Genomic DNA, 25,313 nt, shown 5'->3' with positions numbered 1-25,313 from the left:
TGCAAGGTCACCAGCCTCACTTTCTCCTCCAGAGCCATCTGGTTCCAGTGGCCTGATACCAGGATGACTGGAGATGGCCCAGGATAGAACTTTCCCCAATAAATATAGGAATGTAGCAAGAATATCTGTTTTTACTTGATGCAATTCTGGAAGGTCTATTTGTTGTTTGCTCATTTTAGTCATGACTGACTCTTCATAACCCTGATTAGGTTTGTTTGTTTGGGTTTTTTTTTTTGGCAAAGATACTAGAGTGATTTGTCTTTTACTTCTCCAGCTCATTTTACAGGAAAACTGTAGAGTTAAGTGACTTCCCCAGTCACACAGCTAGTAAGTGTCTAAGGGCTGATTTGAACTCAGGTCTTCCTGACTCTAGCTAGACTTGGCACTCTCCACTGCACCACCTAACTGGAAGTGCTAGCAATGGCTGGTAACTGTCTTGAGGAGGACCAAAAAGACATCACTATGCTAGAGTCAAGTTTCAGTATGTCCCATCAGTGGCTGATCAGACCAATACAAGCTAGAAATGTTATAGCAAAGGTCTGGCTTGAATAGTATATGTAGAACAAGAGAAAGGAATTAAGGGAACAAAGATAGGTAAAGAAGAGATAAAATTATCCCTGTAGGCTGATGATACGATATGATAATGATATATGATATGATACTTGGAAAACCTCAGCGAATCTACAAAGAATGAGACAAAAAATTGAGACAATAGCTTTAGCAAAGTTGCAGGCTACACAATAAATCCTCTAAAATCAATAACATTTCTACATAACAATAACAAAACACAAGAAGCTATAATGGAAAAAATCACTTTCAAAATAACTACAAAATGCATAAAATATTGGGATCAATCTCCCAAAGCACAAAAAGACTTGAATAGATTCAATTATAAAACACTCCTTAAAGAATTAAAGAACACCACACAAAATGGGAGGAATATTTAGTGTTTGTGGATAGGATGTGCCATATAATAAAAATGACAATGCTACAAAAATTAATTTTTACTTTTAATGCTATACCAATCAAATTACCAAAGAGATACTTTACAGGGCTTGCTAAAATAACAATAGAATTCCTTTTGAAAAAACAAAAGGTCTAAAATATCAAGGGAAATGATGAAAAGAAGCAAAGACAAAGGGGAATAGCACTTTCAGACCCCAAAGTAAATTAAGCAGCCATCATCAAAACCATCTGGTATTGGTTAAAGCACAGAGAACTCAATGAAACAGTCTAGACAAGGGAGATTCAAAAGTAACAGAACTTGATAACCTAGTGTTTGATAAAGTGGAAAACATAAAATTCCTTAGGGAAAAACTCCCTGCTTGATTAAAAAAACCACTGGGAAAACTGGAAAGCAGTCTAGTAGAAATTAGTTTTAGATCAACAGCTCACACCACACTCTACAATACATTCTAAATGGATATGTGACCTTAATATTAAAGATCATACCATTAAAAAGCACAAGAGAAACAGATCATATAATTCTCATAGCTCTATGTAGGAGACGTAGTCTTAAGCAAAGAAGAGATAAGAGATATTACAACAGATAAAAGAGATAACTTTGATTGCTTGAAACTGGAAAGCTTCTGCACAAGCAATATTAATGCATCTAGGTGGGAAATGGTAAAATGAGGAAAAAAACACTTTGTATCAAATTTCAATGATAAGGGTTTGGTATCCAATATGTATATAAACAATAAATAAATAAATACATGTAAGACTAAATGCCATTCCCCAAAAGGTAAATGGTCAAAGAATATGAACAAACAATTCTCAAAAGAAGAACTGCAAAGTATTCATAATGACATGAAAAAAATGCTCCAAATCACTAATAAGAGAAATACAAAACAATTCTAAGGTTTCACCTTATGCCCACTCACGTCCAACTCTTCCTGACCCCAACTGGGGTTTTCTTGGCAAAGATCCTGGAATGGTTTGCTATTTCCTTTTCCAGTTCATTTCACAGATGAGGAAACTGAGGCAAACAAGGTTAAGTGAGTCACATGGCAAGTGTCTGAAGCCAGACTTGAATTGAAAATGGTCAAAAATTATCAAAATCTGTCAACAGTCAATGTTGGAGGCAATGTATGAGAAGATAGGCACACTAATGCATTGTTGGTGGAGCTGTGAAATGGTACAACCACTTTGAAAAGCAATTTGGAATTAAGCAAATAAAGTGGCTAAAATCTCCATACCCTTTGAACCAGAATCTATTGTTGGGCTTATACCCCAAGGAAGCCATTTCTGAGGAAAAAAACAAAAACTCCATACACTTCAAAATATTTATAGCAGCCCTTTTTGTCACAGCTTAGATTTGGCAACAAAGCAGATTCACATCAGTTAGGGAATGGCTAAACATTTCCCTGCTTTTTTGTATCCCTCAATTGACTGGCGGAATGAGTTATAATTACCAAGTGTCTGATTTTGTAGTTATAACTCTTTTGACCTGTCAATTAAGATCAAGCACCTACTAAGTGCCAGGAGGGACACAAAAAGAGCAACGACAGTCCCTGCCCTCAGGCAGCTCACCGGCTAACGGGTCTCCAACGTCGTCTTCTAAACACCCGGGGCTTTTGGACAAGCGAAATGGTCTAATGTCTATCTTACCTGCGCACAAACACGTCTGTGCTTCAAAAGTTCGGCGTTCCCGCCAAAGCGTCCCCCGCAGACCACGTGACCGGGAGAACCCCGCGCATGCTCAGTCAGCCCCAGCCACCAGCCCAAGGCTGCTTCACTTAGCTTCGGGCTAACTGCCGGTTTTTAAGTCACTGCGCATGTTCCGCCTCCCCGCTGGGCTCGGAACCCCTCTCCAAGTCCTTCTCAGAGTCCTCAACTGCTTTTCTCCACCCACCACAACCTTTCAGCCTCGCAAAGGACGCGCTCCCCTCCACCGTCTGGCCCTCCACTCACCAGCACACGCGCCCTCAAGCTGTGCCTCCGAATGGCGGCCAGTAAGCCGCACAGGCGCACATCAGAAGTAAGGAGGGCCGTGATCACTCGGCCAATCAGCGTTGTCAGAAGCCCACCGCAGCCCACCAATCAGAGGGCCAACCCGCCTGCTGGTCTTTCTCCGCCAAGTCTCTGGTCTCCTGTCCTCTGGCCTGGGGCTACCTGTTCTCCTGACGTCAGGCCCTGCCAGTGACAGCACGCCCAGCGGTAGCGCTCTGAATCTGCGCCAGCGCGCCTCCAGCCCTTCCCCTCCCGGAAAAGTGGCTCCTTGTGTGCCTCGGTGGCCCCAGGAGCCCGGGCCGAGAAAGACCCTAATAGAGTGTTGCAAGTGAAGAACCTAGGGAACGTGGAATAGCCAAAGAACTAGACCGTGGAAATGACTGAATATCAGGAAGAGGAATTGAACAAATTATTCATCCTTTGCAAAGTGTAGAATGGTCCTCTCTCCGGTGAAAAGCATCCGCCCCCCTCCAAAGAGCAGAAACTCATTCTGGAAGATGATGTCAACTCGGAAGCTCACACTTCCTCAAATCATTTTCCATCGTGGGTGCAGGAATTAATCATGCCTCCCCACTTCCCATTTTCAGTTTTTCTTTTAAAAATGTTTAATATTTTATTTTTCCCCAAATACATGTAAAAACAATTTTAAACATTTTAAAAAAATTTTTGAGTTCAAAATTTTCTCCCTCACTCCCTTCTCCTCGTTGAGAAGGCAAGCAATTTGATATAGGCTATACATGTGCAGTCATGCAAAACACATTTCCATATGTCACATGAAAGAAAACACAGTCCCCCTTTCCCCCCCCAAAAAAACCCAAGAAAAATAAAGTTTTAAAAAGTATGCTTCCATTTGCATTCAGACTCCATCGGTTCTTTCTCCAGAGACGGAAAGCATTTTTCATCATAAAATCCTTTGAAATTTTCTTGCATCTTTGTATTGCTGAGAACGGTTAAGTCATTCACAGCTGATCATCCTACAATAGTGCTGTTACGTGTACAGTGTTCTCTTGGTTCTACTCACTAGTTTTCTGTCAGTTCATATATGTCTTACCAGGTTTTTTTCTGAAATTATCCCCCTTATCACTCCTATAACATAATAGTATTCCATCACAAGCATACACCACAACTTGTTCAGCCATTCCCCAGTTGGTGGATGTCCCCTCAATTTCCAATTCTTTACCATCACTAAAAGAGCTGCTATCAATTTTTTTGTAAGTATAGGTCCTTTTCCTTTTTAAAAAATCTTTTTGGAATACAGACCTAACAGTGGTATTGCTGGGTCAAAGGGTATGCAGTTTTTTATCTCTTTGGGAATAGTTCCAAATTGCTCTCTAGAATGGTTGGATCAATTCACAAGTCCACCAACAGTGTATTAGTTTCTCAATTTTCCCACATTCCCTCCAACATTCATTATTTCCTTTTCTGTCATATTAGCCAATCTGTAGGTGTGAGGTGGTACCTCAGAGATATTTTAACTTGTAATGATTTAGATAATTTTTATATGACTATAGATAGCTTTGATTAGTTTTTTAAAAAACGGCCTGTTCATATCCTTTGACCAATTGGGGAATGGCTTTTATTTTTATAAATTTGACTCAGTTCTCTCTATATGTAAGAAATGGGATCTTTATCAGAAAAACTTGCTGTAATTTTTTTCCAGTTATGACTACTAACTCTATTTCCCTCCCTGTTTATCTCAATCTCTCTCCTTTCACCCTATCCATCCTCAAGTGTTTTGCTCCTGACTGTTATGCCTTGCACCCCCCTCCAGTTTCTCCATTTTGCCCCAGCTCACTCTACTGTTTTTACTCCCATCTCCACGAACCCCACTGTTGGTGTTCCCTTCTCCACGGAAATAATCCTGCCTCAGCTTGTCCCACTGTTTGTGTCCCCATCTCCACGGAAATCTAATTGTGTTCTCTCCCTTGAAATACTCTTTCTCTTCCTTTACTCAGGGCTGTTCAATTTGAGTAATTACTCCGAACAGTCGCGGGCTTCAATAAATCCACACCTAAATTTATATCCGGGTCTCCCTTGCTTTTTTCGGCACAACATCTAATCCTTCTTGCTCCCTCATTCAGTATGTTAATGATCTCTTGTTAGCTACATCCACTGCGGACCGTTGTTTTCAAGCTACTCACTCTCTCCTGTCTCTTTTAAATTCCCTCGGCTACCGTGCAGATCTGTTGCACCTCTGTCTCCTACCTTGGGCACTGTCTTGAGGCTGGAAATCTCTCTCTCTCTCTCTCTCTCTCTCTCTCTCTCTCTCCTTCTCGCTTTCTCTCTCTTTCTCTCTCTCTCTCTGTCTCTCTCTCTCTCTTAAGCTCATATCCAGGCCATCCTAAACATTGCTGTTGCTACTACCAAGAAGCAGGTCTGTGAACTTCTGGGTCCTTGGGTTTGCTGACCTTGCTAAACCCCTTTACTCTTCTACTGATGGGTCTGGCGCTCTAGTCTGGACCCCGGGGGAACAAAACTCACTTGACCCCCTAAAAAGGGCCCTCGCCTCTGCCCCTGCATTTGCTCTCCCTGACATCACCAAGCCCTTTCATCTTTTTGTGGCAGATCAGCCCCCGCCCTACCCTTTCTAAGTCTTCTGCCCTTAACCCTGCCAAGCTCCTTCCTGATTCCCAGAATTCTTCTGTTTATTTACAAAGAACGGGCCCCCTCACATGTTCCGGTAGGACAGTCGGAGGCAGGGGGGAGATCCTCGCCCTCCTGGACTCTCTTTGGCTCCCCTCTCAAGTTTCTCTTGTCCACTGCCCTGGCCATCAACTCGGCGACTTCCCTGAAGCAACTGGCAACCGCGCAGCCGATGCCGCTGCCCGGGCAGCACCCCTCTCGGAAGCTGCCCCCCTTCTTCTTGTCTCAGACCCCTTCCCCTCTGCCACCCCTCCTCCCTCCTATTCGGCCTCGGATGATTCCTTCGAGGCCAAAAGAAACAAAGCGGGGGGAGAAGGAGTCCAGGTGGTGAGTTTTGGGAGACGGCCAAACTTTTGTTCCTGAGGTCTTGGGGAAGGATTGGGCAGGAAGACTCCATCAGATCACACCCCTGGGGGGAAGCTACTCAGGGACAGATATTACATCCCCCACCTAGACAACATCCTTACCAGCACAGTCACCAGATGCGAATCCTGCGCCCAAGTGAGTGCAAAGCAGGCAGTGACAGCTCCACTGGGGGTGGGGCTGCGGGGAAGCACAACCAGGGAAACATTGGGAAATGGATTTTGCTGAAGTCAAGCCACCAGCTGCAGGTTTTAAATGACTTTTGGTCTTTACTGAAGAAAGAGATAACCCCGATGGTGGTAAAGAAACTCTTGAATGAATTGATCCCCCGTTTCGGTCTTCCCCCTAGCATTGGCTCAGATAATGGCCCCAGCTTTGTTGCCAAAGTATCTTAAGGTGTGCCCATGGCCCCAGAGCTCTGGTCAGGTTGAATGAGCAAACCGCACCCTTAAAGAGTTTCTATCTAAACTTGTCCTGGAAACCCAGGAGAACTGGGTCACTCTACTCCCTCTGACCTTGCTCTGCAGCTGATGCACCCCTAATAAACTAGGTTTGACCCCTCTGAAATTCTTTTTGGGCAGCCCCCTCCTATTAACGCTTCCCTCACTAAGTTCTTACAGGGTCTGCAACATACCCAGTCTCAGCTTCATAAATCTGTCCGGGAAGTCCTGCCTACTCCAACTTCTGACCACCTCTACTGCTTCCAGCCTGGGGACTCTGTCCTGGTCCGAAAACATACAGCCTTTGGTCTCGAGCCTAAGTGGAAGGGCCCTTACACTGTCATCCTGACCACCCTATCTGCATTCAAGGTTAACTCCATTCCTATCTGGCTCCACCACAGCCGTGTGAAAGCAGCTACATCTGCACAATGGAAGGCAGAGCCCCTTGACAACCCCTTAAAGCTAAGACTGTTCTGATCTCCTTCCTGATCTTCCTATTAACTCCTTCCACGGTCCCTGCAATCCCCATGGGGAACAAAAAGTCCTGGACTTTCCAAAGTCATGAAGACATATATCTCCCCCTCAATACCCTTTTTCCCCAGCCGAGTCCGTTTGAGGCCCCATCAGCAGACGCAGGCTACCTGCTCTGTTCTACTTCAGGATGCCCAACCACATGTGCCCACCCTTGTGTCATGGCCTACAACCTCCCCTCAACTGACCTTAGTGACTCCCTGTGTGTCCCACTGGGCAGCATTAGGGGCTCTGACCAACCCTCGGACCCATTACTCTGTATCTGTATAATCAAGTCTGACCCCTGGCACCCCAAACTTGATCTTATTGTCCTAAACCCTTTGGACCCAGCCTGGAGAGGTCCAGTCTCTCGGGTACTGGGACTCATTATCCCTTGGGTAACCATGGGGTTTCCACATGTGGGAGAGACAGTGACCCTGACTGTGACCAAGAAGCTTTTACCAGGTCCCCATCCCATTGGCCCATTAGGGATCCTAGCCATCCCTGCCCCAACACCTATTACTCAGGAACCCCATACCTATCTGGTTTCCTTGCTTGCTCTTTTATCGGCTGTTCATAAGACACTTAACAGCTCTAACCACATACTGGGCAAAAATTGTTGGATCTGTGTTAAGCCCCAGTCTCCTTACTGTATAGTGGTGGCGCTAAATGCCTCCATCACCCCTACCTCCAACACGAGAACTGCGAGTGGAACTAACCACTTCGAGTGGAACCAACCACGGCTCACCCTTGGGGATATACTGGGAACAGGTCTTTGCCTTACATCTTCTAGCACCACTTTTTCCAGTTCTCAGTATGGATCCATTTGCAAACAAACTCAGGAGATTCAGGCCTCCAGCTCAGACTACTTCCTGGCCCCTCCAGGAGCCTGGTGGGCATGTCACGATGGCCTTACCCAGTGTGTCTCTGCTACTGTGTTCTTCAGACACCAACAACACCCAGAGGGCCGCCTGTGCATCTTGGTGGCCATAATTCCCTGGGTTTCCCTCCTCCTGGGTGAGGAAGGCTAGCGCTATTTTTCCCCGAAGGGCAACCAAGTTACTGTCAAAGGCGAGCAATACCACTCCTCATCCCCATCTTAGTGGGCCTGGGGCTTGTAGGCTCCACCACCACTGGAATAGCAGCCCTAGTCAAAGGGAATCTCAACTATAAGGCCTTAAGTGCACAGGTAAACACTGACCTCTCCCACATAGAGCAGTCCATCTCAGTCCTAGAAAAACAAGTGGACTCGTTGGCGGAGGTGGCCCTCCAGAACCGCAGTGGCCTTGACCTTCTTTTCTCAAGCAGGGTGGCCTATGTGTGGCCCCGGGAGAGGCTTGTTGTTTCTATGCTAACAACTCTGGGGTGGTGCAGGAAAGTCTGAGGTTGGTAGGTCAAAATATTGCCAACAGACAAAAGGAGCTAGCAAACTCTGAGAACTGGTACCAGTCCCTGTTCTATAGATCCCCTTGGCTCACTACCCTGGTGACGACCCTGGCTGGCCCCCTCCTCCTCTTCACTATAGCTCTGGTTGTGGGCCCCTGCCTCATTAATCGTTTTCTGCAATTTGTCAAGTCCCGCATAAACTCTGTTAAACTGCTATTGATTAGGGATCTCCATTGCAGATTTGCAAATCCCAATCCCCCTGATTCTTGTGACAGATCCCCTGAGAATGTGTCAAGGAATTGACACACTTTGAAAAGAAAGTGGGGAATATTATGCCTTGCCCCCCCCTCCAGTTTCTCCATTTTGCCCCAGCTCACCCTACTGTTTTTACTCCCATCTCCATGAACCCCACTGTTTGTACTCCCATCCTCACGGACCCCACTGTTTGTGTTCCCTTCTCCATGGAAATAATACTGCCTCAGCTTGTCCCACTGTTTGTGTCCCCATCTCCATGGAAATCTAATTGTGTTCTTTCCCTTAAAATATTCTTTCTCTTCCCTTACTCCTGGCTGTTCGATTTGAGTAATTACTCCGAGCAGTCGCGCTTCAATAAATCCACACCTAAATTCATATCCGTCTTGCTCGCTTTTTTCGGCACAACACTGACTACCATTTTCCCCAAACAGCCCTCCCTTCTATCGGTCCTGCCCTCCGTTTCTCTTATCTACTTCCCTTCCCACTTTCCTATAGGGAGAGATAGAGTTTTATACCCAACTAAATGTGTATGTTACTCTCTCTTTGAGCCAATTCCAATGAGAGCCCCTGTAAAATCAAATAAGTTGGGATTTTCTTACTGTTTTGAAATGATTAATTAAGTGTCTTTGATCAAGCCTTACTAGGTGCTAAGCCCCAGGCCCAAACCCCTATTAGGTGCTAAGCCTATGTGGGTGTGAATTGGTAACTAAGGTGGGGCCAGTGAAGGGAGGTGCTAACACCAGAGCCAATCGAAGGAGCCTAAGTTCTGGTTGATCAGATGACATTTGATGACATCTGAAACTGCATAAAAAGGGAAGACAGAGCCATTTGCTTAGGGATCTCACTCTTGGTGGTGTCCTAATGTGGAGACTCCGGGCAGCTGTAGCTAAGAGCCCTCCAGCTTGTAAACCTGGATGTTGGGACTTCGTTAAACTCTGGTAACTATGAATTGGGATTTGAATCAGAAAAGGTCTGTCTGTTGATGTTTGTAATTTGTTTGTATTTGCTCTGAAGTTCAGGGTGCTGGCTTTTTTCCCCTGAACTAAGTGAATGATATTTGTATGCTGGATTAAAGTAAGCTTGTTAACCCCTTAATGTTGCTTTCCTTAGTAAAGCAGATCAAAAGAACCTGGGCTTGCAGTACTCTGAGAGCTGGTTGTTGTTGGTTTTACACCCCCACAGCAGCTGCTAGCTGGATTGTTGAAACAATGAATAATGCTTTTATTTATTCCAGGATCCATGGTCAATTAATTTAGATTAGGCCATGGAGCCTGGAAAAGGGTGGAGTGTATTGGCAATCAAAATGGGCTCTTAGCACTTAATTCAACCAAGTGCCCTTGAAGAGTTTGGTCTTTATTTCCTTGATTAAATTAGGAGTCCTTAACGACCTCCTTGCCTCAAGGAAAAGCCTAGTTTACATGGGTTTGAGTGACATGTTTGTGACATCAGAGGCTTGTAGACCACATGGGTTTAAGTCGCATTTTAGGTCATGTGGGTAAGTTGTATGTGTGACTCACCCTTGACCCTGAAAAAGATATAAAACCAGAGGTTGGCTTTCTCCTTTTCTGGAGCTCTGATCCACAGCAGTGGTTGTGCGCGTGACTCTGGGCCAGCCGTTGTTATGAGCTCCCTGGCTGAACTCAGATGTTGGTAACTATGAATTGCATTTGGTCTGTCTGTCTATGTTTGTAATTTGTTTGTATTTACTCTGAAGTTCAGGGTGCTGGCTTTTTCCCCTAAACTAAATAAATGGTATTTGTATGCTGGATTAAAGTAAACTTGTCAACCCCTTAATGTTGTTTTCCTTAGTAAAGCAGATCAAAAGAACCTGTGTTAGCAGCCTTCTGTGAGCTGGTTGTTGTTGGTTTTACACCCCCCCCCCCCACAGCAGCTGCTAGCTGGGTTGTTGCAACAGCTCCCCACCTTAAGCCCTCCCACCCAACGTTCCATCTTCCCCTCCACTGTAGAAACTCTTCCTTTCACACTTCTTTTATGTGAGATAATTTACCCCATTCTGCATCTCCCTTTCCCCTTTCTCCCAGTGCATTCCTCTTTCTCACCCCTTAGCTATCATACCATCATATTCAACTCACACCCTTTGCCCTCTGTCTGTGTATACTCCTAACTGCCCTAATACAGAGAATGTTCTTGGGAGTTACAAGTATCATCTTCCCCGGAAGGAACATGAATCGTTTAACCCTATTGAATTTCTTATGATTTATCTTTCCTGTTTATCCTTTTCTGTTTCTTTGTAGTCTTGTATTTAAAAGTCAAATTTGCTTTTGAGCTCTAGTCTTTCCATCAGGAATGCTTGAAAGTCCTCTATTTCTTTGAATTCTCTTTTTCCCATCGAAGAATTATACTCAGTTTTGATGGGTAGGTGATTCTTGGTTGTAATCCTAGCTCCTTTCCCCTCCGGAATATCATATTCCAAATTTTCCATTCCTTTAACATGGAAGTGACTAAATCTTATGTAATACTGATTTCAGTTCCATGATATTTGAATGGCCTCTTTCTGGCTATTTGCAACATTTTCTCCTTGTCCTGGGAGCTCTGGAATTTGGCTATATTATTCCTGGGAGTTTTTATTTTGGGATCGTTCAGGAGATGATTGGTGGATTCTTTCTTTTACCCTCTGATTCTAAGATATCTGGTTAGTTTTCTTTATAATTTCTTGCAATATGACAGCTAGTTTCTTTTTTGATTATAGCTTTTAAGTAGTTCAACAATTCTTAAATTATCTCTCTTTCATCTATTTTCTAGGTCAGGTCTTTTTCTTATGAGATATTTCACATTTTCTTCGATTTTTTTATTTTTTGACTTTGTTTTATTGTTCCTTAATCTTATGGAGTCATTAGTTTCCAATTACCCAACTCCAGTTTTTAAAGAAGTATTTTCTTTTGTATCTCCTTTCCATTCAGATAATTCTGCTTTTTAAGGAGTGGCCAGACATAGATCAAGACATCTAATGGTTTCATGCCAAGCTAGAAGGAGTTCACATATGTTCTAAACATATTCTGATCCTATTTGACAAATTTCAGTGGCTCCAGGATCAAAGATGAAATCCTTGGCTCAGCTTTTAAAGCCCTTCATAACCTGGCCCCTTCCTTCCTTTCCAGTCTTCTTATATCTTACTCTCACCTATGACTCCAGGAAGCTGTAGCATGTACAGCAGCCATACCCTAGTAAGACCAGACTAAATCAAATTGAGAGTAACCAACAGGTCTGAAATCCATCAGTGAATTAGGGGGATGTCCACCCCAAACATGTGAAGACTTCCCCTGGCAGAATGGGTGGATGAGAGCAATTTGTTCCAATGGCCATGAAGGTGGCTGAATTATCGTCTCTATGTAGATGAATTCCAGATCTGTATATTCAGCTCTTGTCCCTCAGAGCTTCAGTTCTACAGCAATTGTTTTATGGACATTTCCAACTGGATGTCCTGTAGGCATTTCAAACTCAACATGTCTAAAACACCATTCATATTGCCCCCTAAACTTACTATTATACAAAATTTCCCTACCTCTGTTAAGGGTAGCCCCATACTTCCATTCATTCCCTTTCAGCCTCTCATATCCAATAAGTTGTCAAATTTTGCTTTTGTTTTTATCCATCCCACTCTGCACATTTATCCCCTTCTCTCTACTCACAGGCCACAAACCTAGTTTAAGCTCTGGTTACCATTATATTGGATTATTGTAAGAAAATCTGTTCTCCATCACTCATCTCTCTATACTCCACTCTCTTCACAAAGATGCCAAAGTACTTTCCTTAGAGTGCAGTTTTAACCATATCACTCCCCTACTCAACAAATCCCAATGGCTTCCCCAAACATCTAGGAGCAAATATAACCCATCTCTTTTCATTATTTTAGGCCCTTCAAGACCTAATCCAGGGGTGGGGAAGCTGTGGCCTTGAGGCCACATGCAGCCTTCCAGATCCTTAACTGCAGCCTTTTGGCTAAATCCAAATTTTACAGAACAAATGCTAAAGGATGTAAAATTTGGATTCAGTCAAAAGACTGCACTTAAGGATCTAGAAGGCCATATGTGGCCTCAAGGCCACAGCTTCCCCACTCCTGACACCTAATCCTCACCTTCCTTTCTGGCTTTACTCCTTGTAGATCCTCATCATACGTTATAGACCAGCCTCGTTAGCCTTAATTTGCCTTGTTGACTGTGCTCTACCTCCCATCTCTGCACCCTTGCATGGGTGTCCTGCCATCTCTGGAATGCTCTCCCTCTCTTACAATCCCTAACTTCCTTTGGTAAAGATATGAAGAGATCTAATTCCTAATTCAGCAATAAGCTTTTCCTCAAGGAGGCAGAAGGTAGCCTCAGGAATTTTTTAAAAATGTTATTTTAAAATTAAAAAGCTGTTGGTTGTTGTCCTTTATTCTCGAAGAGGACCAAAATGACATTACTATGTTAGAGTCAAGTTACAGTGTGTCCGACTGTGGCTGATCAGACCAATACGAGTTTGGAAGGTTCTACCACAGGTTGGGCACAAATAGTCCATGGTAACATTTGGGATGGATTTTCTAGATTTGGGTAACTTGCCTTTCTGTTGAGCTACTTCAATTTTGCTTTGCTCATGGAGCACAGCAACTTCTCTGATGTGGGCATGCCATGCTGGGAGGTCCTGTGTCAGTGCTCCCATTTTACACAATCGATTCCAAATTTCTTAAGAGAGACCCTGAGAGTATCCTTGTATGCTTCTTCTGACTACCATGTGAGCACATGCCCTGTGTGAATTCTCCATAAAAGAGTCTTTTTGTCATGCATACATTTGGCATTCAAACAGGGCCAGCCCATCAGAGTTGTACTCTCTGCAGTAGAGTTTGAATGCTTGGCAGTTTAGTTTGAGTAAGGACCGCAGTATCTGGTACCTTATCCTGCCAGGTGATTTTCAGAATCTTACTCACACAATTCAAATGGAAGCGATTCAGTTTCCTGGCATGGTGCTGGTAGACTGTCCAGGTTTCACGGGCATACAGCAATGAGGTCAGCACCACAGCTCTGTAGACCTTCAGTTTGGTAGTTAATACTTTCCTTCGGAGCCTCCCAACAGTAAGCTAGCTCTGGCAATGAATGTATCTACCTCATTATCAACATGTACATCTCTGGAAAGTATACTACCAAGTAAGTGAACCTACCCACAGAGGCTGTTAGTCATTACTTTGCCTGCCTTTACAGTATTTTTTATAGCTAGCTCACTGCCTCCCTCCTCCTCACACTCTGTGATCCAGTGACAACAGCCTTTTTGCTGTTTCTCCATAAGTCATTCAATTCAGGTGCATGCCCTCACCACCTCAGGCCTGGACTACTGTACCAGCCTGCTAATGCAGGCCACCTGTCATAGGTGCCTTTACTAACCCGAATGCCCATTCTTCTTAACTGCCTACACTCTAGCTTTCAGTCTCATCATTCCATCAAAACTGCTCCCTCCAAATTGCCAATGATCCCTTAATTACCAAATCCAGGGGCCTTTTCTCAATCCCTTCCCTCTCCTTCACCCTGGTGCAAGCCCTCATGTATTTGAACTGTTGCAATGGTCTGCTGGTGTACGTGCCTGTCTCAGGCCTCTCCCCAGTTCAATCCATCCTCCATTCAGCCACCAAAGTTGGCCCATAATATCACTGCCCCGCTAAAACCAACCAACCAACTAACCAACCCACCCAGAAGCTCTATCAACCCCAGGATCCAATACGGAATCCTCTGCCATTCAAATCCCTTCATAACCTAATCTGCTCCCCCCCCACACACCTCAACAGCCTGCTTACACATTATTCTCTGCCATATATACAACTCATTGTTCCTTGAAAGAGTGACTCCATCTCTTGGCTCTGGGCATCGTCACTGTGTGTTCCTCCTGCCTTGGACACTCTTTTACCTAAACCCTCTTCTGGCTTCTCTTTCTTTGTTCGAGTCCAACCTAAACCCCCCTCTCCTACAAAATGCCTTTCATGATGCACCGCCCCCCCCCAATTGTAGTGGCTTCTTTCTGTTAATTATCTCCGTTGTGTCCTTTAGATGTCGTTTGTAAATAGTTCCTCAGCTGTGGTCTTCTCAATAGACTAGGAGCTCTTTGATGGCAGGGACTGCCTTTTCCCCTTTCGTAGTATTCCCAGGGTTTAGCAGAGTTTGGCATACAGTAGGTGCTTAATAAATGCTTATTGAGGGAGAAGGTGGAGGGGGAAGATGGCGGCGGGGTCGAGAGCGGGAGGGGAGGAGGGCCCGGGGCAGCGGCGACTGACGGCCCCCGAGTTCCGCGAGCTTGACCGGGTTGTACGAGCTGGTGTGGCGAGTGCGGCACGCGCTGCTCTCCCTCCACCGCACGCTTGTGTCCTGGCTCCGCATTCCCTTCCGAACCTGGAACTGAACCTGGCGGCGGTGCTGCCGCGTCGCATCTTCCGCGGTCCCGCTTACCCTCCGCAAGCCGCAAGCCCCAGGCCCCAGGCAGGAACCACCGCCACTGGCACCATCACCACTGCCACCGGCGCGGCCGCTGGCACTCGGACGGCAGATCGCTGAACAAGTTGTCGGTACACATGGGCTTAGTGGTTACAGAGGAGGAGGAGCCCAGCTTCTCGGACATTGCGAGCCTCGTGGTGCGGCGCATGGTCGTGGGCATTTCCTACATCGGCGTCCATGACCACCACGGTATTTTCAAAAGGAATGATTCCAGACTGATGGATGAAGTTTTCAAACGGCTTAGATTGTCCCACATGCTCACCGGAGTTTGTGAATAGCAATGGCAAGGAAGATCGAGTTTTAAACTGCCAATCATCAGTGAAGGCGCTGTCTCCAGAAGATGGAAGAGCAGATATTGTGAGAGCTGCTCGAGGCTCTTGCCAGTTAGTAGCTCAGCAGCAAAAGACCCACAGACGGAGTGAATGTTTTAGACAATTTACTTATTAGTTTGAATGGTTTCCCTGACCCCGATTTAGTATTGAAGTTTGGTCCTGCGGACAGCACATTAGGATATCTTCCCCCGCACGTTAGATTGACTGAGATTATCTCTTTGCCTTCACACCTAAACGTCAGTTATGAGGACTTTTTCTCTGCCCGTGAGCAGGGTTTGGGAAAGTGATCATTGATCGCACTGCTTGAATTCAAGCTTTTGGAGGAAAGGACCCAAGGGATTCTGATGTTTACAAGCACCTGTGATCAATTTGTATACACCCAGTTCACAATCCTTCTCATAATTTATCGACAAACTCAAAAAAGTGTCTGACTTGAGAGCGAGTGTGTGTGTGTGTGTATGTGTGCGTATGCATGCAATTGTGAGTATAAAAGTAAATTTATAAATGGGAAGTATTGGAGAAGGAACTATATAGACCCACAGCTTTGAGAAAATAACTCTATCCAAGTCTGAAATCTAGGCTTCTCAAAGGCTTCAGCCTCAGTCTCTTCCCTATTTTTGTGGGGAGGGCACAGAAGGAATGATTGAAGCTGTTTGGTTCTTGTTGGGGGACTTTGAGGGAGGGAGGGGAGAGGCAGGGTTTGGTGGGTTTTTTCCTAGTGACCAAAATTTTAAGTTTTAAGAATATTGGATTGACTCTCTATGAAGTGGAAGCATTCTAAGTTTGAGAACTCTCCAGCCTAACAGTTTCATGTGTTGCTTACATGTTATAAGCAGGCACCTTTGGAGTAAAGAGGGAATTTCACCTGTCATCAGATGTCAGTCCATTCCTGTCCCTTACTGCATTATGAACCAGCTGGGTCAGCTTGGCCTGGTGTGCTTGTTTATGGTATGGACTGTGATGGTCAGGGACAAAAATGTTTTGCTACTTTGGAAAGGAAAAATTGAAAAATTCCTAAAATGTTTTCCAAAAGGAAGTGGTTGTCCAGCAATAGTTTGAGAAATGAAGGGATAGTAAGTTCCCTGAGACTAGAAAGAACAGCTTTGGTCTCTTCTTGTTTGGGGGGTAGTTTGGTTTTACACAGCTCCCAGTGTTCACATTAGATCTAAAGTGTCTAACTGTCCGTTTATGAATAGCAAGCGAGGAAAGTTCAAGACAGCTGGTGATCTCCTCCAGAAGTGATCCAACATCTTCAGAATTCTTCCCTCCTTGGAGTAGCATATTTAAGTTCCTATGAATGGAGCTATAAACGGTTTTTATATGGCATTAGTTGGATTTTTTTTAGGGATCGAAGCCTCCGCAGGGAGTTAAATATTTACCGAGTCTACAAAAAGATTGGGCTTAGGTTTTTTGTTTCTTGAGAGAAAAATAGCACTCGTTCCATTTTATTTTTATATCTATGACTATCCATTTTTTAGGTATTTAATCCTTGCCTCTTCCCTCACTCCTGCTCTTAAATTAGGCATAAATCGCTGTTTGGATTTGCGATGTAAGTTTTGGGGAGCACCTGTCTACAAGTGTACAATATTTGCATTGGAATTGTGCATTTGGAATAGGGTTATTATTTAAAATCTAGGTTTCAGAAGCCTGTAAAGTAGTAGTTGAAGACTGGATTCAGAGAGCATGGTCTGTAGTTGTCCATCAAGCTCTGAAGCTATGAAGAATAAATGTTTTTCAGCTACGGGTAATGAAATCCCCACGTATGATTTGAAAACACACTTGAAATAAAATCCTTTAACAACTGAAATTTGGTTGTGATATTACTTTGCACTTCATGTTATTTATATGTTGAAACACTCTGGGTTTTTAAAATATTAATTTATTGCTGAAAGTTTTGTCTTGATTGAAGTTACAGCATACCTCTTACTGACCCTTTGCTGATGAATTGTAGATCAGTGTTCCAATGCTGTGTTCCAGGTTCCAGATTGTAACATTCCTGTTTGACTTAGAGGAAAGCTGGATATGTTATATTTGATTTTAAAGGAAAAAAAACTTAAAGGAACATACCAAGGTGAAGGGAATTAATATAACGGTGCATTGCATATTAAGTTGAATACAGTAATAGTCAAACCTATTACGTGCAATGTAGCATTAAAATGATGTAGCTTAAATTGATGAAAGTCATGAGCCTGCTCTATTTTCTTCTACTCTTTCCATTGCTTAAGAACTGTATGTCTTGCATCTAAAATAAAGGATTAAGCTGTGACCTGAGTAGTTTGTATATTCCTTGAATATACTCAAAGGACTAAAGAGATTGCTTGTGACTTTGAGCTTAGATATGGATGTCCAAAATCTCATACGTGTGAGCTGGACTGTACAGGTAGTGTAATTTTCTTTTGTTTGTTTTCTAGCATTGGCTTTTAATTACTAGTTATTTTTCCCATCAAAATCAGAATGAGTTATCCTTTCTATGCTCCCAAAAGGAAACACAATTTAAATAAACGTATTATTTAATTATCTTCCTGGGCAATTAAAGGCATTTAAAAATTTTTTTTTAACAATCCCTGCAGTGGTAAAATATCCAAATTAAATCACTTATGGCAATAACTTGGAGCACAGCAGGAAGTTGGATATTTCAATTAGTTGAGTTCTGGTTGTGTTCTCCAATTTCTTACAGATTTCTCATTACCAGGTTATGAAATTAGGAAGCTGTTTTGAGTTCTGATAGCAAATTACTACATATCGTGACAAAAGCTTAAGAATTCCTGTTTTCAGGGCAGCCCTGGAGTTGGGAGGACCTGAGTTCAAATCCAACCTCAGACACTTGACACATTTACTAGCTGTGTGACCTTGGACAAGTCACTTAACCCCAATTGCCCTGCCTTCCCTCCTCCAAAAATTAAAAAAATAAAGCTTTAAAAAAAGAATTCCTGTCTTTGAGAGGCAGATATGAACTTTACAAACAGTGCCCAAAACACTGTGCACATCTACAACTTGATCTTTGAATGTATGTCCTTTGGTTAGACCTTCGCATTCTGTGTGATGGTACCATGTGTAGAGCCAATCAAGACCTCATGATATTGTGTTCAGCTGTAGACTTTGGAAACATGTAAATAATGTGTAAAGCAAGTTTTTATGATTAAGGAATTAAATTTATTGAATTTTATTATTGAAAACTGAACCTGAACCCATGTGACAAAAAGAAACCAATAAAAGAATATAATCTTTCCATGGGAAAAAAAATGCTTATTGATGGACTGATTCTGTAGTTGTGTTACAAACCTTTGTGTGATACAAACTCTTTGGGGAGAGAAGTCTAAATTATGTGTCTCTACTTCCTTGAAATGAAATAAAGGACCATATTTCATTTTGGTAATGAAATTGGTTCCTTACTAAAGTGTAGTAGTATTAATATAATGTGGTGAGCAGAGTTTTTAACCCATTCCTATTTTCACCATGTGAAAATTTTCACTAAGTGCTGATAAACTGCCTGGGTAGTTTCTTAATATAAATGTTCTCTCTGTGCCCTGGGTAGTTACAACAAAATGGATTTGTAAAACTCTCTTTCCATCTCCCCTCCCCAGTAGTACATTTATGAATGTTTAACAATTGGCTCTCCAGAAAAAAATGTACAGAAGACATGTTTCTTTGTCTTCAAAAAGCATCCATGTTTGACAGACCAAAGGCAGTTCCAGGCTTTCTTTAGGGAGAGAAAGACTCTAGGAAGAAGCTGATGTGTTCCACCAATGAGGAGAGTCTCATGTAAGTGTCAGGTTTGAGTCATGGGTTATTATTGTCTATATCCCATGTCATCCCACTCCCTTTAACCCCACCTTTTAGTTTCTATACCCATCCAAAGGCACATCCCAGTCCTATTGCACTTTGCCCTAGGCATACCAATTCTGGGGCACTGTGTTCAGACCTAGGGGGGTGCCACAAATAAAGGAGGATATTTGTGGTCGATGGGTGTCTACAGGTGAGGAAATAGAACAGAGAAGGGTGTTAGGTTCATGCTCTGTGGGACTGGTGAAGAGAATGGGGCTGTTGTCTCTGAAGGAGATGAGACTTAGTGGGGACATGATTTGTTTCTTCCAGTACTTGAAAGGCCATAGTGAGGGAGAGGGATGGAGAGAACTCCATCTCAACTCAGAGGGTACACACTGCAATAATGGGGTGGAAGCTGTAAAGAGGCAGATTATGTCTTGACATCAGGAAAAGTAAATGGATAATTTAAATGCTCTAGGGCACAGGAGAAGGCAGGACATACAAGGGGGAAAAGGCAATAATCCTTGGAAAGGTAGAGATCTGGGCTGAAGAGGGGAGGCTGCACCTCATTCTTCCTCACCTTACCCACTACCCACCCTCCAATGCACAGTAGCACCACCTTCAGCTCCCTGTAGCCTCTGTGCCCTCATCCTTGGTAGGAATGCCAGCCAAGTCCTCAACCCTCTGTTTACCCACTTCCTTGTTAGTGGCACTTATGACCAATCATTTGGCTGAAACAACACCGGGATGCTCTTTCCCACGATGAAACCCACTCAGGGCCAAATCACAGGACACATCGAAAATGTCCAATAGGTCAGAGAAGAAACTATTAAATGACTTCATGAGAAAAGATCTTCAAGGTAGTAACTAGACAGGCCAGCAGGTGGCAGGCATGTACCAACATTTCAGAGCCTGGTCTGGTAAGACACTCCAATTGGGGATTTTTCCCAATGGCGATTCTATGTTCCTTATAACAGTGTCTGTGGTGCACCAAGCTTTGTTTTCCAAGGAGGGTGCCAATGGAGGTGAACACAGGGTGACTTAGTATATTAGGAAGGCAGAATTTATGATTTCAAAGAGAATCTCATATGTGCCTAAAAGGTCCGGAACCGCAGGATATAAGGAATTCTCTAGGCAGAAGGCAGGAGAACTAAAGCATGTATTTACACTCCACAATAACAAGCCCACAAACCAGCGTCCCCATTTTGATATTTTCATCAAAAGCTTCCAGGCCCAATAAGTCCGCCTTATAAGAGTAACCAGGAGGCCACAGAGAAGCGAGATGGTATAAGGCAAAATCGTATATATGCTTCCCCTCTACGGTAAGAAGATTACCCACTAGCCTCTAGTCAGCTCTGCTACCGGCAGCTCAGCTTCGGCTGTAGGTGTCTCTGGCTCCAACCGGAAAAGGAAAGGAGGATCTTCAAGCCGTCCTCTCCCCTCTTATAGAGTTTTTGACATCATCAAGCGCCGCCTGAACGACCAGGGCCGATTGGTTCTTGACTTGGCCCTTCCCCCTAGCGTAGACCACGTTAACACACTTCCCCTCAGCCAGCCCCACGACTCATCACACAGGAAGCTCTGGTCCTGCCCCGGAAGAGCAAGCCCCAGCGTCCAGGAAAGCTCAACGAGGCAAGTTGAGTCATTCAAAGAAAACAAAGTCCATTCTGGCTACACTCCACCCCTCACAATGTTCTAGGATGCACAATCCAATCATAATTCAAATTAAATTATATATCCTAGAACATTGTGATCCAATTATGCAGGAAACTAAAACATCATTCACAATAAACCAAAACATGTCATTCAGTGACATTCCCAAATATTGGTTTACGATTCAAATGTGATCCACCCCTAGATACCAGCCAGATGATCTCTTCATTCAATCCTCCCAAAATAATTATTAATAATTCAAATGTCCACCCCTAGATCTTCGTATCCATTACATAGGATCAATAATATCATAACAATAAAACAATATAGCAAGGATAACACAAAATAAGTACACAGAACACTATCATCATTCCCCCCCTCAAACAATTGGGGCTCAAAATCTTGGGGTAATGGTTGAAGGTCTCATTTTCCATAGCTTCTTCTTGCTGAAATTGGATGTAGAGGTGTCCCTGCCCCAAAGAGTCCCATTCCAGAGTTCAGTTCTTTAGCGAGCTGGCAGGAATTCCAAGAATGCTACGTACTTAGGCAGTCACCAGAAACTGCAGGGTGCTTAAACCTGCAGGAGACAGAACTAGCGACAAGGTTAACTAAAACAGAGAACAAAAAGAGTACGCAAGTATGGGCTATTATCCTTTAAATAAAATCATCTCCAGTTTAGTTGAAATTTCAGTTATGCAGAGATCCAATATCAGAGCCAAACTCAGATGGGAAATGTTTCTTTTTAAACGGAACACAATGAGGAAACTAAGCCAAGAAGATCCCACCCTAGATGGAGACCAGGATTGTCCTCCCAGCCTTTCCCCAGATGTACAAGGGAAACCAGGAGGATCCCATCCTAGATAGACTAGGATTGTCCTCCCAGACTTTCCCCAGATGTACAAGCTTTCATCCGTTAATCACACAAAGTCACCTTCCCTCTGAGTGGCTTGTGTCAATTACCAGCATCAGCCATACCTGTGGGGTCCGTGAATCTAATATTATAGCCCTATTCACGGTAAAATATATGGTTCAGGGGCACGATTTGGTAATTATCTTCCCCTGAATAGACAACTGTTACAGTGTTGTTCTTCCCATGGTCTATGACCTCTGCAGCCTTTGGAATATCATCTGGCTTCCGTTTTACCCATACCTTAGCTCCCAACTTTATTCTATCAATGGAGCAAGCCCCTTTTGCCCCTCTAGTAGTTATTTTGGGAGGAGGGTCAGTTTTCACAAAGGGTATTTTTTCACAGGGGATAATAATCACTTGAACTATCCTATCATTCCTACCAAATTGTACAGGTTTTTCACCCAAATTCTGGAGTGTCACAACAATTTCTTTTTGATAATTCGAATCTATCACTCCAGCCAATACATGTACTCCTTGAGCTGCTAATCCTAGTTTAGGTAATATCTGTCCAAAATGATTCTTGGGGATTCTCATACATACTCCAGTAGGGGTTTTTCTTATCTCTTTCCTATTCAACCTAAAATTCTCTATACAATGTAAATCGTATCCTGCCGAACCAGGTGTTCCTGGACATGGTAGGGGGACATCTTCCCTCACAGTCCAAAATTCAATATTTTGGATCTCACGTGTTTGCTATTCTCTAATCTGCAAATTTGGGGTCATCATTCTGGCTAGAGGTGTACTCCCCCCTAAGGGCCTATTATTCAAATTACGTAAGGCAATAGACAAATTATCCTTTCAATGTCGATATGAATTATTAGAGCTTAATTTTCTCAGCTGTTCTTTCAACAATCCATTCATTCTTTCAATCAGCCCAGATGCTTGTGGGTAATATGGAATATGATATATCCATTATATATTGTTCAACACACAATATCTTTTCACTTCTTTGCCCTTGAAATGTGACCCATTGTCACTTTGAATCTGCATTGGGGTTCCATAGTATAAACTTACAATATCTAGGGTTTTACAGGTGTTTTTCTGAGTTGCGTCCTTATAAGGACAAGCCACTAGTACACCTGAATAGGTGTCAACACACGTACATACATATTTACATCCTTTATCCTGGGGTAGTGGGACAATATAATCTATCTGCCAAATTTGGGCTGGAACTTTTCCCCTTGCTATTTCTCCAGTTACTATCCTAGGAAGAGTTCGTTCTTTTTCTAATTGGCATATACAACACCCCTCTGTTATTTGTTTTAACAACGCATGAGAGATACTGATACCCCGATCCTGTGCCCATCGGTGGGTGGCCTGGACCCCTAAATGGCCGGCGGTCTGGTGGACCCATCTTGCTAAGGCTGAGTCATCAGTTGGAGTTGGAGTAGGGACAATACATTCAGTGGCAATCTTTGCTAGTCGATCCGCGTGTGCATTGTACTCACGCTCTGGTGTGGTCAGGGTCGCGTGAGCATCAACATGAAAAACTGACAAATCCGTAACCAAAGACATGTCCCATATATTTTCCCATAACTCTTTACCCCAAACTTGTTTGCCATGAATCTCCCAATTCTGATTCCTCCATATAGGCATCCAAGTAGCTAATCCATTAGCTACCGCCCATGAATCAGTAAATATATGACACTGTCCTCCCTTCTCCATTCTGATGGCCTGATGTACTGCCATCAGTTCAGCATATTGGCTACTTCCCCCTATCCCAGAACTTTCCAGAGTTTGCCTAGTACAGTAGTTATAGGCTACTGCTTTCCAATGTCTCTTCTGTCCTAAATATTTTGCTGTCCCGTCAGTAAACCAAGCGTGTTTCTTCTGTTCTACACTTAGTCCATCATACCCATTATTCCATTTCACTAAGGATGGCACCATCTGTTGCTTAGATTCAATGGGTTTTTCATTTCTCTCAGTGCCAATGTTCGCCACCGATTCATGTAAAGCAGAAACTCCACTTTTGCCTGCTCTGGACCTATTCTGAATATACCACTTCCATTTGATTATGCTCGCCTCTTGTGCATGTCCAATTCTGTGAGAAGCTGGGGTACTCATTACCCAAGTCATAATTGGAATTCCAGGCCTTAATATCACTTCATGACCCAGGGTTAGTTGCTCAGTTTCTACTAAAGCCCAATATGCAGCTAACAGCTGCTTCTCAAAAGGTGTATACTGCACTCCAGATGAGGGCAGTTTCCTTGACCAAAAGCCTAAAGGTACACTTTGGCTCTGTTGTTTTTGCCACAGACTCCAATTTGCATAGTCATCTTGTACAGTCACTTGTAACTCCACTGGCCAATTTTGCATAGGCCATAAGTCCAGGGCTAATTGTATAGCAGCCTTTGCTTCCTCAAAAGCTCTACTTTGTTCAAGGCCCCAATCGAATTCATATTTCTTTCTGGTGACTTTATACAAGGGTTTTAAAATCTGTCCCAAATGTGGGATGTGGTGTCTCCAATAACCAAATAGCCCTATGAACTTTTGGGCCTCTTTCTTATTAGTAGGGGTGGGAAAATCCTGAATTTTTTGTCGAGCTTGTGGGAGAATTTCTCGCAGTCCTCTATTCCACTGTATCCCCAAGAATTTTACAGTTTGAGCTGGCCCCTGAACCTTTGCGGGGTTGATTTCCCATCCTTTGCTTTTCATATGGTCAGTTAATAATGCTGAACTCTCCTCCACTTCTTTTATATTCTTTCCCTGTATCATGATGTCATCTATGTAATGTGTAAGCTGTACACCAGGTAGCTTTAATTCATCCAAATGCTCAGCTACAATCCTGTGGTGAATAGTTGGGCTATGAATATATCCTTGTGGCAGGCGTGTAAATGTATACTGTCGGCCTTGCCAAGTAAAAGCAAACTGGTTCCATGCTTGGGGTCTATTGGGATCGTAAAGAAGGCATTGGCCAAATCAATAACTGCATACCAAGTCCCTTCACGTTTTTGTATTCTCTCTATTAAAGTAACTGTGTCTGGGACAGCAGCATACAAGGGAGGAGTCACTTTGTTCAGCTGTCTATAATCTACTGTCATCCTCCATGTCCCATCTGACTTTCGGACTGGCCAGACAGGGTTGTTCCATTGAGTAGTTGTAGGGACTAACACTCCTGCCTCAACACATTCTCTTATAGTGTTGGCAATTTCATCTTGCCCACCTGGCACACGATATTGCCTCAAAGTAATTACTTCAGAAGGTTCGGGCAAAGTGATTGGATCCATCTTGATTTTCCCCACTAAGACTGCATTAATGCCTATTTTCCTCACAGCAAATTGGTATTTCCCTTCAGGTAAATTTAAGGTCATACCCTTCAAAATGTCTATTCCAATGATGTATTCAGGAATAGGCACAATAACCACACTATATTGTTTCTTGGGCAACTGTCCAATTTTCATCATCAATTTAACTTGTCTGGCTGATATTTCAGTCCCTCCTAGTCCTGTGATGGTAATAGGAGTTCCGTGGCTGAATTTGTCTGGATTCCCATAGATAAGGGTGGCCTCGGCCCCAGTGTCTATTAATGCCCTAGTTACTGTACTTGACCCATTTTTCCAATATATGGTCAAGTTAATGTGAGGTCTGCAATCCAGCTTACGTATTTCCTTAATTTGGGCTGGGGCCTGGC

General features: G+C 43.4%; 1 pseudogene; it reads left to right on the top strand.

Annotated features, from left to right (window-relative positions):
• The first annotated feature begins 420 nt into the window (after nt 1-420).
• On the top strand, nt 421-15,641 carry LOC118836190 (annotated as a pseudogene).
• The last annotated feature ends 9,672 nt before the right edge of the window (nt 15,642-25,313 follow it).

This window comes from Trichosurus vulpecula, chromosome 2, assembly GCF_011100635.1.
Source record: "Trichosurus vulpecula isolate mTriVul1 chromosome 2, mTriVul1.pri, whole genome shotgun sequence".
In the NCBI taxonomy this organism is placed as follows: Eukaryota; Metazoa; Chordata; class Mammalia; order Diprotodontia; family Phalangeridae; genus Trichosurus; species Trichosurus vulpecula.
This window is presented reverse-complemented; position numbering and strand designations above follow the sequence as displayed.